The sequence below is a fragment of the Xenopus laevis genome, chromosome 2L (genome assembly GCF_017654675.1).
Source record: "Xenopus laevis strain J_2021 chromosome 2L, Xenopus_laevis_v10.1, whole genome shotgun sequence".
Classification (NCBI taxonomy): Eukaryota; Metazoa; Chordata; class Amphibia; order Anura; family Pipidae; genus Xenopus; species Xenopus laevis.
Window position 1 is genome coordinate 160,080,202 of NC_054373.1, and position 19,657 is coordinate 160,099,858.

At 43.3% G+C, this 19,657-nt stretch overlaps 1 protein-coding gene across 1 annotated transcript in view; it reads left to right on the forward strand.

The window, feature by feature from the left end:
• Positions 1 to 309: 309 nt before the first annotated feature.
• The window catches only part of LOC108708683 (short transient receptor potential channel 4), a 144,442-nt gene continuing 125,094 nt past the window's right edge, over positions 310 to 19,657 (forward strand). Inside the window, exon 1 of the mRNA XM_018247635.2 lies at positions 310 to 975. The gene's annotated coding sequence lies outside the window, so the exon portion shown is untranslated. The remainder of the gene's footprint in view (positions 976 to 19,657) is intronic.

Sequence of the window (19,657 nt, forward strand, 5' to 3'; positions counted from 1 at the left end):
ACAGACTATTCTATAAGGGGGATATTGAATGATCCCCATATCAGTGAGCATGAATGTTGAATACAAGATAAAAATTTGGTTTATTATGAAAATGCTGTTCCAGGGTACCACTGCTGAGTTGCCACTCCAGTTGCCCAGCATGCAAACTGGCAATTGCATGAACAGTGGTAAAAGGAGTGTATGAAATTGTCATACAGAGGAAATGTTGTATATTTGCTTTATTATCACAGTGGAGTAATACGAGACAAAAACAAGTTCCCCAGCAGCACTGTCTAACGTTTCTATTAAATAACATCATCTCTGATCTCCCACAGCGCTGGCTCTGTCTCCAAGTATCTGAGCAGCCTCTCCGCTGAGTGACAGAAAGAAATAGCAGTCTGGGCAGAGAAATGTTCTAGGCAAATCAGGAGCCAGTCGGCAGTGACCAATGGGGATCTGCAGTAGCCAGAAAGAGAGAAGCTTTAACTCACACCGTGGGAGGAAGAGAGTTACTCAGAGACTGGGAGGAGGGAGAAAAAAGATAATTGAGTAGAATAGCGCAGAGATCAAAACTGCATCTTGGGAAACCCGAAGGGATATCTCCAAAGAGAGGTGCCTGCTTTACAGCAGAGAGAGAGAGCGAGAGAGAGAGAGAATTCACTCTCCATATATGTCAATGTGCAGCAGCCAGGGAGGGTGCACACAGTGTTCCTCATCTTGCTCTGTTGCATACTTCTTCATTAAAGCAGGAGGAGAACAGTGCTATTTGCAGTGCAGCGTGGGATTCCCTCACACAGGGATCTATAGGGGGTTGTGACATCAGCAACACGCTTTATAAGCCCCCCAGGCACTATTATCCTGTTTCCTACCATGCACGACGGAAAAGAACCAGGTACCAGGGAACTTTCCCTTATGTAGATGGAATAACAAAATCCTAACAGTTTGGTGACGGAAAGGATTTGATCCCTGGATATATCACATCCACTTTCACACCAAGTAAGTTTCTGCAAGTTCTTCTGTTTTGCCTCTCTGTGTGAATGATTGTTACAAAAATGCTTTTTGTTGCTTGGAGTGCAGCCAGGTCCATATGCACAAAGTGCTCCTTTTGGTTACAGTGAATTTTATATTTAATATTGAAATATTTTGGGCTTGGGAGCAGCGGGAGAGAGAGAAGGAGCTGTTGAACCAGGTTCAGTATCTTACTGGGAAAGTCTGACATCTGCAGGATGCATTAACAGCAAAACAGGAGAGAAACCAAATGTGTCCCCAATGGTTCCCAGGATAGCTTTTCCATGGGAGCTCTGTGATGCTGATGTATTTAGTAAAGTGAATGATAAATCAATACACGGTGCACAATAAATCAATGCAACTGTGTATGCAAGTCTAATACATTAGATGCAATAGATAAGAAAGTACAATCCAGTAGGAAATAATCATTGTGACATTATTGGCACCATAAGACAAACACTATTTTTATTAATGATGGCAATATTGACATGAATTAGATATAAAAAGGCTGACTCTCTAACCATTAGAACATTGACTTGAATAGGGAACATTAAGATAAGTATCATAAATGGAAGAAAAAATAATAACGCAGAGAGAGGCACAGTTATAAAGACCTGCTATAATGGAAGTATTGAATAACAGATAGGAAGTTCTTTCCTTCGACACATCTTTTGTGGCTCTTGGCAGGGAGCAGGCAGTTACATGCGAATGGTCGATAGCAGTAACAGGAGTTAATTCTAAAATAACAAATTGATTTTTTTTAAAACAGAATCTTTACTAGGGGAAACCCTGAGCTCTGTCTAGCTGTATTTCTATGTTTTGCTTTATGTAAGGGAAACCTAGTCAATACCAGCAATGAGGCAGGTGCATTCTTTGTGGCTCTAATTGCTAATTAGGTTTTCTGTGAATTGATTCCATTGTATTAGAAAAACGCTCATCTCTACAGAAGACGGGAGCTGAATGAATTACTGTGTATTGCGCTTTATTAAAAACACCCAGCACACGAGCTCTTACAATTGGATTGGATTTGTGGATATATTTGTATATAGAATTGTATTTTCCTTAAACAAAAGGTGATGGTTGCAGAATGGTCAGGTAACAAATCCTGTTATAGGTATGGAATCGTTTACGATGCGGCATTCAGCAAAAGAAGAGCTCTGATTTGCCTAAACTGCACCCCGAGTTGTTGCAAGTTGTGCAGAAGACTAGGAGGCAATGCCCATTGGACTGGCTGTAGTTGGTCACATTTATAATTTTATATTTTATTCTGTATTTGGGCACTAGAATATCAACAGGAATGTGCTTACTGTATCTATGTTGTCCAGTAAGGAACAGGGACTCCTTCTATCTCTGATGCTTCCAATGTGCACTTTCCTGCTGCAGCTGAGTCACCTAAATATGTATAATGCCCAGGGCAGCCGTATGAATATACTCTTTGTTGACAGTCTTGCTGGCCGGTGCATAAGAATAAAGCAGAGCATGTTATTGTACAGGGGGTGCGCAGAGGCACATACAGTAAAAGGAGCTCTAGTGATTGGGGATTCCCTACTAAAGCTGAGACATCCTTCACTCATTTTCTTAAGGGGTTGTATTCTCTGTTTAACCGTATATGGGGAGGTGACGTATTATACTCAGATTTGGAAAAGTGTTCTGTGCGACTGCTAGTTGTGTGATAGCCTCAAAAGGGGGAATGTCATTAAAAATCACAAGCGTTGGTTAAAATGGCGTTTTTGTGAATATTTAGAGCTGCTTGCAATGTAAAATAATTTTCACTGGCGAAAATTGCATCGCTCGCTATTGTTAAGCAAATAGCATTAACAACCGGAGTTACGGTAAATATCTTGTCGCAAAAAATGATTTGCAATTGCGATTTTTTTTTTTATTACATACACTGCTCATGTTCTCAAACAAGGGACTCGATGGAGGTCCGAAATTGGTCAAAAAGGACGCAATCAATGAAAATATTGATAGCTAACGTTCACAATGGTCTCAATGGTTCGAAACACATTACTTTCCCCCTTAATAGTCTTATTTTATTACCAAGTATTTATATGAAAGTAAAATCACCTTACACCAGTTGCCATACTTCACCCTGGCATTTTATTTATTGGCTTTGGTATGAGAAGGTGTGCAGTGCATCTCCTAAGGTCAAAGATGACTTTAGGGCTGACATAAGAATATAGGTGCTAAATAAGTGCAGTTGCCAATAGTAACCGTTCACTGCTTTCATTTTCCAGCTTGGTTGCTGATTGATTGCTATTGGCAGTTTAGCACCTGTGTTCCTACATCAGCCCATTTGTGTCTTTTTATTCCAACTTCCTAGCAAACCATAGTAAATAGAACTCCCCATCCACTGCTGTAGGGTAAAAAAAATATTATTATTTTTTTTAATAATCAGAACTATCTTAAACAGGCAACAGGTATTACACTCTGGCAGTACCAGTCTCCTTTGTAGTTGATTTCAGTTTTTTCTTTATAATCATTATAATAAAAGGTACAGAGTTTTTGGTTGTTAACATTTCATGGGTATTTTGGTTTGAAAGAAACCTTTTTTAGGGCTCTTATACACGGGCGGTTTTACCTTCGCTTCCCTGCATTGCGCTTTCTTCCGTTCAGCCACAGCGGAGCGCAGGAGTAGACGCACTCAATAATTGTGAAGGGGGCTGTACTCATACAGACACATGTGTGCGCAGAACAAAGGTGAAATGTAGCATGCTGTGTCCCACCTGCATTTGGCACTTACATATGTCTGTGTGAGTACAGCCCCCTTCACAATAATTGAGTGTGTCTACTCCTGCGCTCCCCTGAACGGAAGAAAGTGCAACGCAGGGGAGTGCAGGAAAAAACGCTCATGTGTAAGAGCCCTTAAAATATGACTTTACTGTCCATCTCTGATCTTCACCAATTGACTTCTTAGTCTTGCCCAAAACATTTGTACCACGAACCTACACCTCATGTATCCTTTGCAACCCCAGCTCTATAGACTGTAAGCTGTTACGGTCAAGGCTGCCTGAACTCACGTTTTGGACGGCTGATGTTTATTACATTGCGTATAATTATTTTGTGTCTTTGATAATATTCTTGCTCAGTCGCCTGTGCAGTGCCAAGAAATACACAGACACAGTATTATACACAAAAATGATAAAAAATACTATTGAACATCTAGGCCACTGTCAAGATTTTCCCCTTTACAGAGGATGGGAGGCCCCATAGGAGTTTTACATGCAACTGACTGCAGGGAAATTTGCGGGGCGGCAACTGTACTTCAAAATGACCCCTCTGGTTCTCTGTACAAAAACAGAAGCTTTTGCAGCATAGTTTTTAAAGTTCTTAAAAGAATTGAGTAGAAATTCACAGATGATGTGTGTTGTGTTTTCTGTGCCATCCTAAGTAGAATGATCACGCTGATTTAGCAGACCCTTATGGCAGGCATGGTACACACGGCTGGTTGAAGATCCCTTCGACAATTAACAGCACCAGCAATCAAGGCTTTTCAAAAGCAGCTGTAGTTAATTAAGAACTGACTTGGATGGATTCATCGTAACAACCTCAACAAATGAATGCAACGTTTTTGTAAATAATGGTGGTGGGGGGCGGAAGTAGCAGAGCATCCTACAAAGCCATTCATTCATGGATGCCATTTAAATAAGTAGTTTATTAGGATGAGCTGACACTTCCTAATGATTTTAGTAAAACAAATTTGCATTCAAATTTAAAAAACCCAGCATAGAAACAGAAGTATGAAATACTGTGTGAAGAGCTTTGGTGTGAAAGCATGTTAAACGTCGGCCCTATTAAGTATTATATACAAGAACATCATATTCGTTTGGTATGACTGTGGATTATTGGGTAATCTGCAGAACAGCTAAAAGCCTAGCAGCCAGCAAAATGATTATGTTGTAGAGTATATATTTGTTTATAAGCACACTATTGTGATTAGTCATAGAGATGGATTCATCAGTCCCTGTCCCAGTGGAGCTTACAATCTAAGTTCCTTTTCACATTCATGAACACAAATTGGGATCAGTTTCATCAAGAACTGCCTACATACTTTTGAACTAAGGGTGGACCATGGAGAAACCAGTGCCGGTAGAAGAAGACAGACCAACCCCGATCCTTAGGATTGTGTAATGGACTGTTATAACTCCTCCCCCAAAGGAGGATGGAAATCAGCTTAATTGTGTTACCAGCTTTAATGCTATCATATTTGATGATGCTTGAGCTATTTATCAAAACAAGCCAAGTGACTGGAACATACACTACTATGTACTGGAAGATTTCCCTAAACTTTGGAAAACAGGGCTACATTCTTTTTTGGGAAACGTTATTGTGAAATAAGAAACTTGTGCACCAACATGTGGTTGGAGATTACCCTTTCCTAAAACAGCATATGGCCCAGCTGAGCCAAGTAGCATTGCGACCCAAGATAATACTACTTGGCCTCGGGCCCCTGCAGCCCTTCCCTGCCTGCTCACAACCTCAAACCCCCATCCACCTCCACCGCCTATGCCATCATTACAAATGACCAACCCCCCCACCCACTTACTTGTTTGCTTAATGCCCTTGGGTTCCCCTGCCTACTGCATATGCCTGATCGACTCCTAGTTCCTGCGCTATCATTTGGTTCTGAGTACACTACTAGTAACTAATAACAGGTTCATTGTTTTTTACAGGTAAATATAGCAGCCTATAAGAACCAGTCAAATTCTTGCTTTCTGCAGACCAGTAAATGTTACTTTCTAACTGGTTGCTATGGGTTACTAGAACTAGAACTGTGACACTGCAACTGTAAGGGTCAGGCCACACTGGGCGTTTTGGGGAGATTTGGTTGCCCGGCGACTAATCGCTTAGTTTTTGCAGCGACCTATCTCCCCAAACGCCTTCCCTCACTCTGCGCTGGCTAAAATGAAAACACGCCGGCACTAATCACACGCGGCGATTCGTTTTCTGAAGTCGCCCGAAGTTTTGGGGCAACTTCGGGCGACTTCGGAAAAGGAACTTCGCCGGCATTTTTTCATTTTAAGTCGTGTAGAGTCAGGGAAGGCGTTTGGGGAGATTGGTCGATGCAGAGACGAGGCGATTAGTCGCCATGCGACCAAATCTCCCCAAAACGGCCAGTGTGGCCTTACCCTTATGTCACTAATTTCTGAGATTTTATATGTTTGTTATTATCTTTGTATTGCCATATTCATTGCAATTTACATTGTTGTTACATGCTGGTTGCGAGTGTTTCTCAAGGCATTGTGTGCCCTTGATCTGAAGAGTAATACCTTGTGACAAGACTTCTCATGCAAGTCCAGAGCTGTATCCTATCTGTCAGTATAATTAGGATGCAAAGTATCGCTGTATATTTCATGCAGAAAAGTACTGCGCGAAAGGGTTATAAAAGGGTTATATCACATAGATGCATCTTATATTTTATCTTTAGCACTATAGGTTTAAACTAGTGACGGTGAATCTGTGGCAAAATGGCGAAAAATTTGCAAAAGTCAATGGGTGTCAATATAATTTTGAAGCACGTTAATTTTGATGTGGGCGACAATTTTTATATGAGCGACCAATTAGTCCAAATGCATTCAAGTCAATAGGCGTGAATAGTAATTCGCTAGTGAATTAAATCACTAGTTGAAACACCAGAAAATAACATATTAATTAGAAAAAGTAATGTGTTCCATACTGAACAATTTATCCTGCTTAGTCCAGGAGAATACATATGCTGGCACAGTTTTATGGGATCTCAATGTACAGTCTATGAGCAAACTGTATTTCTATTGTATATGTGTCCATGGGAAGATATTAGACCAATTAAAATGTTTCTTAAAATTGGCCATTCTATAACATACTACAAGTTAACCTAATGGTGAACCACCCGTTTAAGATGTACAGTTAGTTTAGTATAGATAATGTTATATATTGTTATATATATATATATATGTAAGTATATCCAGAAGAATCAGCACTCTCCGGTCTTACTAATTAAAATTTAAGTTTAAATAAATAATTTATTACAAGGGTGCCTGCTTTCCACCTTTAAAATTCACACCAGAATTTGGGCTTTATACTCGTGATGGTGATCGTTCCTGTGTTTGGTTCCCAAAAAAACACCACCACCGAATGGCAAAATGCCTACTTACAAACCAATGGTTTGGTATGGCATATAATGTGGATCCTCACATGGTCTCCCTCCAGCTGTATACATCTTCAGACTCCAAAGACAGAGATAAAAACCAAAATAGTATAATACTATTTTATTAAAATATATTTCTTGAAAACAATTTCACTCTTTAAAACAATCGCATAAAGTTCAAATCGGGCGCTATTTTGTTCCAAGGGTAGACCCTGCAGCCCTGTGCGATATCTCCTGTATAAGTGTGTGCCCTGGAGTTTGTTTGGAGGGGTTGTCCTTAATGGACTTTGGTCTTTTTTAAAATCCAACTGAACTATGTAACTTTGTAACTGTAACTTATTGGGCTCCTAGAATGGAAGGAAAAGATTTGTTGTGCCATACTTTGTATGCAGCACTGGCTGTGTTCAGCAACAATGCAAACAGATGGACTGGAGGGCAGCATGTTCCTTGGAATGCCCTAGGTTGTGCATCATTCATGATATATGTTCTGTCTTTCTGTTGTTCCCGTTAGTTTAATTGATGTAGCAGTTAATAGGCAGGGATAGTTCTGGTGTGAGTCATCTACACTAGAACAAAGCACATGCAGTCTCTACTGGAACAAATAATCTGCTGATGGACTCAAACAACACTTGTGAACAAGAAATTGAGTTGGCTGAAAGAAAGGAAGAAGAAATGACCAAAGGAGGCACATGTACTGGTTTATGGGTCGGCAAGCATCTCAAAGAAGATATCCCAGTATAGAACAGTGGAGAGTAAAGTGGAACTTGTTATACTTTGCTTATAGCCCTACTCAGTGGTCTGGCCAGTAGTGATGGGCGAATTTATTTGCCAGGCGCGAATTCACGGCGAATTTGCGCGATTTGCCGCCAGCGAATAAATTAGTGAAACGCCCGCGATAATTCGGCTGAAAAAATTCGCCGGCGTCAAAATATTTTTTCGCTGGCGTAAAGGAAATGGGCGCCGACGTCAAAAACGGGAGCCGACGTCAAAAATGAGACGCCAGCGCCGTTTTGCAAATTTTTCGATCTTTTGCAAATTTTTCGCCGTTTCGCGAATTTCGCTGGAAATGCACATGTTAAGGCACATGTACTGGTGACAGGTGGAGCTCAAAGTGAGCAGAAATGTGTCCTTTAGCTTGCATGTAAAAATGGTCAAAACAACCTGTGTGTCATAAGAAGTGATGGGCGAATTTTCATCGAAAAATTAGCGAATTTCCCACGAAATTCGCGAAACGGCGAAAAATTTGCAAAACGGCGTTGGCATCTCGTTTTTGACGCCAGCGTCCATTTTTCATGACGCAAGCGTCCATTTTTTTACGCCGCGCAAATTCGCCACAAATTTGCGCCTGCCAAATAAATTCGCCCATCACTAGTTATCAGTCTAAAGTTACAACATGTATAGCTATAACGCTCTTGACTAAACTGAAGCTCATAGGAAATGGGAACAATAACCTGTGCATACTGTATATATATATCTGATACATGAAAACAATACCTGCAGTAATTCATCATTAGTATTTGTAGTAGTGTATCTTTGTTTAAGCCTCATGGTTTACACTAAAGGGCTGAGAACTGTCTGCCTTACACTGAATGAACGCAGGAAACATTCATGGACTGCATCCCTGCATTCTTCTTGTGTGCTTAGATTAGGAGTGTACGATTGGGACAAACTGCCTGGAGAAAACATTAGAGCACATGACTTGCTAAGGAAGAAAGCCAGAACATTGTAAGGAACTTACTGCAGATGGAAACAAGTATTTGCATTGTTTTATATTATAAGTGATACAAAATAGTAGATTTAAGACTTGCTGTAATCATCTCCAGTTACTTAATGGGTAAAGTTCTGAACTTACTTGGGCAACAAGGCTACAGTTTAATGTAAGAGTTTCTCCAATGCTTGACATGGCATGCAGTGGCATTTATCATGTAGGAAACTAAAGTGGCTTGGGTGTGACTATGCAAGTGTGCTTCCTAGTGGCGTGAAATGCAAAGATTTAAGGCTCACTGACAACTATGCTCATGGCCAGTTCTTTGGTCAATCCCTTTTTTCCACAGTAGGTGCTCTGTTCCATTGATCCTAGTATTGACCCTTGTCTGTCTGCCTCTTCCAGCCTTGTGTTTTTGTCTAGACTCTGGACTTTGTACAGCTAACTTCACCTGCCTATTTACCCTGTGTGTATCAGTGCCTACCTTCAGCCTTGCTTTGTTTACCATTGGCTGTGCTTCAGTAAAGAGTTCTTGGCTTGCCAAACATCTGCCCTGTTCCAGTGAGTTTCCTTCTTGGACCCTACTCAATACTATGGCCAGTGTTCCCTGAGGTACCATTATGGCTACAAACAAGCCAGTGGTTGTGACAGCCTCAGAGCTGCAGACATGGTTGGACTGGGGTGTCAGGGCCCATCAGGACCGCAACTTCAAGGGCCCTTGTTGAGTCCAACCTTGTACCTCAAACCCCCCCCCCTGTGTGCCCTGACACATACTTCTGGGACAGCATGGCCTGTAAAAGCCAGAGCCCACTGGGTTTTTTCCCAGTGTCCGAGTAGCCCAGTCCAACACTGGCTGCAGAACAAAAGAATGCATGTTGTACTTTGTATTAGAACTCTGTTATCCACACTATACTAAAAGTTAATTCTAAGGTGAACCCTTTTGCTTTTACCTTTCTGTTTTTTTTCGTGGGGGAGGTTGTTAATAGAAAAAAATATGATATTTCAACTTAATGGTTTTCACTTTCCTATTTTTATCTTTGCATAGGAAAATACCTTTTTGGCCATAATTCTTCTTTTCCCCCGCTAGCCAAAATAATCGGATGATGGCTGAGCTAGTATCACTGATCCTATGAGCAAACCAAATCAATGTTACATGGCCTTGTTTGGTCTTATGTAAACTCTCTTCAAGACTTTACAGAGCGAGAAATTATTACTATGCCTGGCGTGTGCATTTCTATGTACGAAGCACAATTAATGAAAGAAAGCATTTGAGGTCTGAGTGCCTTCAATCCATCTCCGACATAATCTCATGCCAAGCCCTAAAAGTGCAAGTTCAAACAAATAATATTGCATCTGTTTAGTGATTCTGTGACTGTTCAAGATTGATACTGCTGTCCCCCAAATGTAATTTTATTTATTATTGTTGCTTGTCAGAATAGTTGGGCGCATAAAAATTATTCGGACGCCCATTGACTTTAATGCATTTGGACAAAATAGTCGTGTGTATAAAAATTGACGCTTGTGTCAAAATTGTCACGTGTCAAAATTATTTTGACGCCCATTAGTTTCACAAATTTTTCGGTAAATTCGCAAATTTTTCGGCAAAGCAAAACACCACAGATTCACCCATCACTACTATCCATTAAGACCCATCCATAGACAACTTACACCTGTAGCATTTGTGGGGAATCTGAGCCCTTCATCCCAATTTAATGCAAAGTGAACGGCGCTGTCAGGTTCAAGGAAACCCTGTAATTGATGTTTCCTAGTGACTTGCACTCGCTGGTGCTCCTTAACTTAGGCAAGTTCATTATGGGCAAGCTATAGGGCATTCCAAGGAAAACTATGCCCTCAAACAATGTAAGTCTCTATAAAAAATAGTCCATAGGTAAAAAACCCTGCCTCATCTAAATAAACCATTTTGATAAAAAATATATATTTTTTAGTAGTACAGGTACAGGACCTCTTATCCAGAATGCTTAGGATCTGGGGTTTAAAGGAAAAAGGAATATACCTTATGTCTACTAGAAAATCACAACAAACATAACCCAATTTTGCCTCTAATAAGGATTAATTATATCTTAGTTTGGATCAAGTACAAGCAACTGTTTTATTATTACATAGAAAAAGGAAATCGTTTTTAAAAATTTGGCTAAAATGGAGTCTAAGGGAGACAGCCATAATTCAGAGCATTCTGGATAACGGGTTCCAGATAACGGATCCCATACCTGTATGTGTAATCTTAAATTGCGATTTTAAATATACAGGTATGGGACCTGTTATCCAGAATGCTTGGGATCTGGGGTTTTCCGGATAATGGATCTTTCCGTAATTTGGGTCTTCATGCCTTAAGTCTACTAGAAATTCATTTAAACATTAAATAAACCCAATAGGCTGGTTTTTCTTCCAATAAGGATTAATTATATCTTAGTTGGGATCAAGTACAAACTACCGATTTATTATTACAGAGAAAAAGGAAATCATTTCTAAAAATCTGGATTATTTGGATAAAATGAAGTCTATGGGAGACAGCCATTCCATAATTCGGAGATTTCTGGATATCGGGTTTCCGGATTAGGGATCCTACACCTGTACCTATGATTTACACTTTTAGTATGCAGTAAACACAAAGACCATATTCTTTTTCTAAGCTGTATTTAATGCTCTGGCCTCATGCTCGATAAACTGTATAATGTCTATGAAGTAAGACCTAGCATGTATACTTCCCATAGGGAATCCAGAGAAAATGTGCATATGGTGATGGTAAATGGAATGAACATGAGACAAAAAAATGGCTTGTTAGCCTGAGGTTCCTAACTGTGCACAGAAATCACAGAAGAGAGAAAATATTACTTGCGGGTAGGAACTGGCTGATCTATCAGAGACAAGCATTTAACGATAACCTTACATTATGAAGATCAAGTACGGTTACAGCTCAGTTATGATGAATGCTTGGCAGGTGTTCAAGCGATGATATCCCTCAGCCTCAGCAGTGACATCTCAAGTCTTGTAAAATATATACTGTACAGGTATGAGATCTATTATCTGAAAATGCTAGAGACTTGGGGTTTTCCCGATTAGAGATATCACCATTGTCACGGTCGGCACCCAACACCAGAACAAACACCAGGCACCCTGGTCTCGGCTCGTGCTTCACCAGTAGTGTGACCGCCTTTGGGCCTCGGGAGGAGCCCTTGGCTTACTTGGATGCCACCTGGACTTAAACGAGAGGTGCAAGATGAGGGTTCTGGATAAGCAGAGGGGCACGACAGTAAAGCAAAGTCTTTGGACAGAAGATCGTAGTACAAGGCGTTTAGGCAAAAGAGTAGTCAGATCAGGCCGGGTCGAGGCAGGCAGAGAATAAACGTTATCAGACAGGCAAGGGTCAAACCAGGAAGTCAATCAGAGGGTTAATCAGAGGAGGTAGTCGGTAATCAGGCAAGGGTCAGAATCCAGAAGTCAGAATAGTCAAATAGCCAGGCAGGGGTCAAAAACAGGAATCAAACAGGTTCAGAATATAGCACAAGGCTCAGAAGCACCAGGAAACAAAATACTATCACGAGCAAGGTCCTACAGCCCTAATGGGCTTTAAATAGTGTTTGAATTACGCGCCATTGCGCGCTGACGTCACTACGTCAGCGCGCCTTTAAATTACCCAAGAGCGCGCCGCGCGCGCCTTAAGACGCCGACGCCTGCGGCCTAACAGAAGCTGTTCGTTGCGGCGGGCGTCCCCGCCGAGGGGGCGGCAAGCGTCCCTGCCGTCCCCCCACTAGACCACCAGGTAAGTTCCTTACAACTAGAGATGTCGCGAACTGTTCGCCGGCGAACTTGTTCGCGCGAACATCGGGTGTTCGCGCTCGCCGGAAGTTCGCGAACGTCGCGCGACGTTCGCCATTTTGGGTTCGCCATTGTTGGCGCTTTTTTTTGCCCTCTCACCCCAGACCAGCAGGTACATGGCAGCCAATCAGGAAGCTCTCCCCTGGACCACTCCCCTTCCCTATAAAAACCGAAGCCCTGCAGCGTTTTTTCACTCTGCCTGTGTGTGCTGAAGAGATAGTGTAGGGAGAGAGCTGCTGCCTGTTAGTGATTTCAGGGACAGTTGAAAGTTTGCTGGCTAGTAATCGTTTTGATACTGCTCTGTTATTGGAGGGACAGAAGTCTGCAGGGGTTTGAGGGACATTTAAGCTTAGGTAGCTTTGCTGGCTAGTAATCTACCTTCTACTGCAGTGCTCTGTATGTAGCTGCTGTGGGCAGCTGTCCTGCTTCTGATCTCATCTGCTGACTGCTGCAATAACAGTAGTCCTTGTAAGGACTGCTTTTATTTATTTTTTTGTTGTTTTACTACTACTACTACTACTACTACTATAAGAGCCCAGTGCTATTAGTCTAGCAGTGTTGGGGAGTGGGACTGGTGTGCTAATCTGCTGCTCCTAGTAGTTCAGCAGCACCAACTTTAATTTTTTTTTTTAATATTCATTTTTTTTTTATTTTACTTTTTTTTATTTTACTACCGCTGTAGTAGTGTATACGTTGACCTTGTAGGCATTATTTGCACACTGTTTTCTTCAACCCTCCATCTAGCTGTGTGACCTTGTTCACATTCTGTCTAAATATTGATAATATTATCGTCTCTAGAAAAACCACTTGAGTTACTTTTTTCAAGCAGCATTCATATATTTTACGTAATCCGTATCCACCGCTGTAGTAGTGTATACGTTGACCTTGTAGGCATTATTTGCACACTGTTTTCTTCAACCCGCCATCTAGCTGTGTGACCTTGTTCACATTCTGTCTAAATATCCATAATATTACCGTCTCCAGAAAAAACACTGGAGTGACTTTTTTCAAGCAGCCATAATATATTTTACGTAATCCGTATCCACCGCTGTAGTAGTGTATACGTTGACCTTGTAGGCATTATTTGCACACTGTTTTCTTCAACCCGCCATCTAGCTGTGTGACCTTGTTCACATTCTGTCTAAATATCCATAATATTACCGTCTCCAGAAAAAACACCGGAGTGACTTTTTTCAAGCAGCCATAATATATTTTACGTAATCCGTATCCACCGCTGTAGTAGTGTATACGTTGACCTTGTAGGCATTATTTGCACACTGTTTTCTTCAACCCGCCATCTAGCTGTGTGACCTTGTTCACATTCTGTCTAAATATCCATAATATTACCGTCTCCAGAAAAAACACCGGAGTGACTTTTTTCAAGCAGCCATAATATATTTTACGTAATCCGTATCCACCGCTGTAGTAGTGTATACGTTGACCTTGTAGGCATTATTTGCACACTGTTTTCTTCAACCCGCCATCTAGCTGTGTGACCTTGTTCACATTCTGTCTAAATATCCATAATATTACCGTCTCCAGAAAAAACACCGGAGTGACTTTTTTCAAGCAGCCATAATATATTTTACGTAATCCGTATCCACCGCTGTAGTAGTGTATACGTTGACCTTGTAGGCATTATTTGCACACTGTTTTCTTCAAACTGCCATCTAGCTGTGTGTATTATCGTTTCCAGAAAAACCAATTGAGTTTTTGTTGTTGTTGTTTTTTTAAAAATAATGCCAGGCAAAGGCAGGCCGCCACGCAGAGGCCGTGCTAGGGGCCGTGCTGCTATGCAATCCTGTGGCCCTAGCAAATTGCCCAGTTTTAAAAAGCCAATGACCCTGAACTCCCAAAATGCTGAAGAGGTAGTTGACTGGCTTACACAGCACACCCCATCCTCTACCGTTTCTAACTTTACCACAACATCCTCCTCATCCTCCACTGCTATGGCCACCCCACGTAACACTTCCTCCACCACCGGTGCCCCTTCTTCACTGGGGTCAGAGGAGTTATTTTCCCATGAGTTTCTTGAACTGAGTAATGCGCAACCATTATTGCCAGAAGAAGATGAAGGAGATGAGGACCTTACACCAGATTTAATTCTGGCAGAGAACACGATAGAGATGGACATAATGAGTGATGAGGAGGAGGTCCCCGCTGCTGCTTCCTTCTGTGATGTGTCAGAAGAAATTGATGCATCTGAGGAGAATGATGATGAGGAGATTGATGTTTTGTGGGTGCCTAGTAGAAGAGAGCAAGAGGAGGGTAGTTCAGATGGAGAGACGGAGAGTCAGAGAGGCAGTAGGAGAATAAGACTTAGAAGAAGCAGGGAGGACAGCCCGCAGGGATCAGTAGGGCAACAACATGTATCGGCACCTGTGTTCAGCCGGCCAACGCACCCGCCATTGCCGCCAATGCCGCCAACTTCTACTGTTACCGCCAGATCGCACACTTCCAAAAAGTCAGCAGTGTGGGATTTTTTTAATGTGTGTGCCTCTGACAAAAGCATTGTAATTTGCAATGAGTGCAGTCAGAAACTGAGCCTTGGTAAGCCCAACAGCCACATAGGTACAACTTCTATGCGAAGGCACATGAGCGGCAAGCACAAAGCACTTTGGGAGCAACACCTCAAAGGCAACAGGCAAACTAAAAGCCACACTCCTTCTGGTCCAGCATCTTACTGCTCTACCTCTGCTCTCCTTGACCCGTCTGAACCACCCTCCACTCCGCCTTCCACCTTGACCACCTGTTCCCATTCCCAGTCATCTGCCACCAGCCAAGTTTTTGTGAAGGCCATGTTTGAGCGTAAGAAGCCAATGTCTGACTGTCACCCCCTTGCCCGGCGTCTGACAGCTGGCTTGTCTGCACTCTTAGCCCGCCAGCTTTTACCATACCAGCTGGTGGACTCTGAGGCCTTCCGCAAATTTGTAGCAATTGGGACACCGCAGTGGAAGGTACCCAGCCGCAATTTTTTTTCTAAAAAGGGAATACCACACCTGTACCAACATGTGCAGAGCCAAGTTACCGCATCTCTGTCACTTAGTGTTGGGCCAAAGGTCCATATGACTACTGACGCATGGTCCTCCAAGCATGGTCAGGGCAGGTATGTCACCTACACTCAGGGTCGGACTGGGGGGCCCGGGGCCCACCGGGACTCCAGTCCAGGGCCCCCCTACAGGCCCCCGTCCCCCTGCTGCAACGCGCCGTGCGGCGCCCTTCAGTGTGCATGCGCACACGGTGGCACCCTCTGTGTGCATGCGCGCACGGCTCTGCGTCTGCACACTGCGCATCGACAAAGATTTTTTTTTTTTATTTCAAAAAACAAGATATCGGTCGAGGGGGCCTGGCCCGGCGGGGGCCCACGAGGGTCGGGGCCCACCGGGTTTTTTCCCGCCGGGCCAGTCCGACACTGCCTACACTGCCCACTGGGTGAACTTGGTAATGGCTGGGAAGCAGGGAATGGGTAGCTCAACAACAACAGTGGAGTTGGTGTCACCGCCACGGATTGCACGCGGTTCTGCCACCACCTCTACTCCTCCATCGCTCTCTACCTCGTCTTCTTCTTCTTCTTACTCTGCTGCTGGGTCCTCCTTCTCCTCCTCCACACCTGTGCACCCCCAGCTCCCCCTAGGCTATTCGACGTGCCAGGTACGCCGTTGTCACGCTGTCTTGGGGATGACGTGCCTGGAAAGCAAAAACCATACCGGATCTGTACTCCTGTCATCTCTGCAGTCACAGGCCGATCGGTGGCTGACCCCACACCAACTGCAGATCGGAAAAGTGGTGTGTGACAATGGAAGCAATCTGTTGGCAGCGTTGAGACTAGGCAATTTAACACATGTGCCCTGCATGGCACATGTGTTAAATTTAATAGTCCAACGTTTTGTCTCCAAGTACCCAGGATTCCAGGACGTTCTCACCCAGTCCAGAAAGGTGTCGGCCCATTTCAGACGTTCCTACACAGCCATGGCACGCCTTGCTGACATTCAGCAGCGCTACAACATGCCAGTCAGGCGTTTGATTTCTGACAGCCAGACTCGCTGGAATTCAACGCTCCTTATGTTGGAACGTCTGCTGCAACAACAAAGGGCCGTCAACGAGTACCTTTTTGAACTGGGTGGTAGGACTGGATCTGCACAGCTGGGGATTTTTTTCCCCCGTTACTGGGTGCTTATGCGCGATGCCTGCAGGCTCATGCGACCTTTTGAAGAGGTGACAAATATGGTCAGTCGCACCGAAGGCACCATCAGCGACCTAATACCCTTCGCTTTATTCCTGGAGCGTGCCGTGCGACGAGTGACAGATGAGGCTGTAGACCAGCGTGACGAGGAGCTGGAAGCGCACGATTTCTGGTCGGAATCACCAGAACGAACCCAGGCACCTGCTGCAACGCAGGGAGAGGTGCCAGAAGTGGAGTCAGAGGAGGAAGGTGGCTTTGTGGAGGAGGAGGAGGAGGACCAACAGGAGCAGGCTTCCCAGGGGGCTAGTGGTGACCTTTTGGGGACCCCTGGTCTTGTACGTGGCTGGGGGGAGGAGACCGTGGATGATGCAGTCCTTGATAATGAGGAAGCGGAGATGGATAGCTCTGCATCCAACCTTGTGAGAATGGGGTCTTTCATGCTGTCATGCCTGTTGAAGGACCCCCGTATCAAGAGGCTTAAGGAGAAGGACCTGTACTGGGTCGCAACGCTACTAGACCCTCGGTACAAGCATAAAGTGTCAGAAATGTTACCAACATACCACAAGTCCGAAAAGATGCGGCATTTACAAACCAGCCTGCAAAACATGTTGTACAATGCTTTTAAGGGTGATGTCACTTCAGGAACTCATCAACATTCCAGGGGCAGAGGTGCCAGTAATCCTGCCACGAGCACACCTGCAAGGACAAAGCCCTTTGGCCAGTCTGTAACGTCAGACATGCAAATGTTTTTCTGTCCAAGGCAGCGCCACAACCCTTCTGGATCCACCCTCAAAGAACGCCTCGACCGGCAGGTAGCGGACTACCTGGCATTAACTGCAGATATCGACACTCTGAGGAGCGATGAACCCCTGGACTACTGGGTGCGCAGGCTTGATCTGTGGCCAGAGCTGTCACAATTTGCCATGAACCTCTTGTCTTGCCCAGCCTCAAGTGTGCTCTCAGAAAGGACCTTCAGTGCAGCAGGAGGGATTGTAACTGAGAAGAGAACTCGCCTAGGTCACAAAAGTGTCGATTACCTGACCTTTATTAAAATGAATGAGGGGTGGATCTCGGAGGGTTACTGCACGCCGGAAGACTTGTTCTGACTTCTATGCAGCTGTCCTTCTCTTCAAGCCTCATGACTCCACACACAGCTGTCCTTTAGCGTCCTCCTCCTCCCTCCGCCACCGTTACAAACTAGGGTGCAAACCCTACTGGTTTAATTTTTTCTGGCCTCTGTGCTTCAGTGGCTGCAACCAAAAAAACTGGGCAAACAATGTCTACAAGGTCAACGTATGGCAAAAAATGACTATTTTCAGCATTTATATGGCATATTTTTCTGGCAACTGTGCTTCAGTGGCTGCGTCCAAAAAAATGCATATTTTCTGCATTTATATGGCATAATTTTTCTGGCCTCTGTGCTTCAGTGGCTGCAACCAAAAAATGCATATTTTCTGCATTTATATGGCATAATTTTTCTGGCCTCTGTGCTTCAGTGGCTGCAACCAAAAAAATTTATATTTTCTGCATTTATATGGCATAATTTTTCTGTCAACTGTGCTTCAGTGGCTGCGACCAAAAAAATGACTATTTTCAGCATTTATATGGCATATTTTTTCTGGCCTCTGTGCTTCAGTGGCTGCGGCCAAAAAAACTGGGCAAACAATGCCTACAAGGTCAACGACGTTGACCTTGTAGGCATTGTTTGCCCAGTTTTTTTGGCCGCAGCCACTGAAGCACAGAGGCCAGAAAAATATGCCATATAAATGCTGAAAATAGTCATTTTTTGCCATACGTTGACTCAACGTATATGGCAAAAAATGACTATTTTCAGCATTTATATGGCATATTTTTTCTGGCAACTGTGCTTCAGTGGCTGCGACCAAAAAAACTGGGGCAAACAATGCCTACAAGGTCAACGTATGGCAAAAAATGACTATTTTCAGCATTTATATGGCATATTTTTTCTGGCAACTGTGCTTCAGTGGCTGCGTCCAAAAAAACTGGGCAAACAATGTCTACAAGGTCAACGTATGGCGAAAAATTACTATTTTCAGCATTTATATGGCATATTTTTTCTGGCAACTGTGCTTCAGTGGCTGCGTCCAAAAAAACTGGGCAAACAATGCCTACAAGGTCAACGTATGGCAGTTGTTTAAAGAGAACAGTAGATTACTAGCCAGCAAAGCTACCTAAGCTAAAATGTCCCTCAAATCCCTGCAGACTTCTGTCCCTCCAATACAGAGCAGTATCAAGCAGATTACTAGCCAGCAAACTTACTATCATCTGTCCCTGAAATCACTAACAGCTCTCCCCCTACACTATCTCTTCCAAGCACACACAGGCAGATTTTTCAGATACATTTTTGCCCTTGATCCCCCTCTGGCATGCCACTGTCCAGGTCGTTGCACCCTTTAAACAACTTTAAAATCATTTTTCTGGCCAGAAATGTCTTTTCTAGATGTTAAAGTTCGCCTTCCCATTGAAGTCTATGGGGTTCGCGAACCGTTCGCGAACCGCTCGCATTTTTGCGCAAGTTCGCGAATATGTTCGCGAACTTTTTTTCCGACGTTCGCTACATCCCTACTTACAACCATAAATTGGAGCAAGATGGCGTAAAGGCACAGTATACCCCTTGGTTTAACACGAGTGCAATGTGATAAAAATACATTTCTCTGAAACCTCCAAAAATGTTAGTTTTTCGGACAATTACAAGTGATAAAAATTGTGAAAAAATCTGAAGTCTGAATGGCTAAAGAAAATGTGCAAGTGCAGCTCCCATTGACTTCTATGAGACCTTGACTGCTTTTACTTGAAG